Here is a 1,253-nt window from a genome sequence, read left to right as displayed (position 1 = left end):
TTCATTAGATTTCAAGATGCACAATCATCTGTAAGCTGGCATTTGTTAGGCTCTTGCCAGCATTGATACTGGCATGTTTTATTACAGTCCAGTTCCAGCCAGTGCTTGCCAGCATGTTACAACAGAAGTCCAGCAATAGGTGGGTAGAGTGCAGGAAAAAGTGCCATGTTTCTCAATTGGAGACCCTGAAATAAGTGAAGTTATAGCTGTTTAATAAATGTCACTAAAAAGCAGGCTCTTGGCTTCTTCTTACACAGAGGGCAACTGTCCTCTTGACTTCTCCGTTTCTGTCTTCCCTCCATTCTTTTGCAGCATCAACATTAGCAGGGGAGTCTCCATTGGGGTCTGCCAGCATAGACATGACACTAATCATGATGATTTCCACTGTGTGAATAGGCAACTAGCATTCCTCTGGCTTTTCATAACCATATTTATCTTCCCCAGATTTGTGAAGAATAGAAAAGCATACATCACCATGTTTATCAACATTTGGATGCTGGATTTCGGTAATGAATTTCATTTTAGGAGGCCAAAGGGGATAATCTTTTGGGAAAGTGAGACGAGCTCTAAAAACACCACCTTCGTAAAGTGTATCTGGAAGAGCAATAATAAGAACTTCCCATTGGTAAAGATCATTGTCTCTATTAAACCTTCTGAAAAGCCTTCCACTGGATTTTTGTTGAGTTCTGCCAGATGTCTTCACTATAGCAGTACCAACTGCAGCTCAGTCATCCTTCCCCAGCAAGGGCCCAGGCTGGCACTGGGGCTTCCAAAGGACTGCACACAGGCTCCAGAGCTGCTGGAGCTGGGTGTGCTGAGGAACCCAGGTCCCCACGACCGGAGCACCAAAGCTGAGGCAGGCTGGTCTGTGGCAGTGGTAGTGGTGCCTCATTGCCAGTGCGAGTCTGCTCGCCTTGATAATAGCATTATTCATGATAGCCAAGAGGTGGAAATAACCTATATGCCCATCAATTGATGAATGGATAAACGAAATATAGTACCCATACAATGAAATGTTATTTGATCATAAAATCATACTGATACATGGTCCAACAAGGCTTGTTTTAGTCTATTCGGGATGATATTAAAAAGAAAAAAAATCACAGACTGAGTAGCTTCTACACAACAGAAACTTATTTCTCATGGCTCTGGAGGCTGAAAATCCAAGATCAAGGTCCCAGCATGGTCAGGTTCTAGTGAGGGCCATCTTCCAGGTTCCGGTGAGGACCGTCTTCTAGGTTCCAGACTGCTGA

At 44.0% G+C, this 1,253-nt stretch overlaps 1 pseudogene; it reads right to left on the bottom strand.

The window, feature by feature from the left end:
- Positions 1-223: 223 nt before the first annotated feature.
- On the bottom strand, positions 224-732 carry LOC102285936 (ubiquitin-conjugating enzyme E2 G1 pseudogene; annotated as a pseudogene).
- Between the last annotated feature and the right edge of the window lie 521 nt (positions 733-1,253).

This window comes from Bos mutus, chromosome 15 (genome assembly GCF_027580195.1).
Source record: "Bos mutus isolate GX-2022 chromosome 15, NWIPB_WYAK_1.1, whole genome shotgun sequence".
Lineage (NCBI taxonomy): Eukaryota > Metazoa > Chordata > Mammalia > Artiodactyla > Bovidae > Bos > Bos mutus.
Note: the sequence above shows the minus strand (reverse complement) of the source record. Positions and strands in the feature narration are given on the sequence as shown.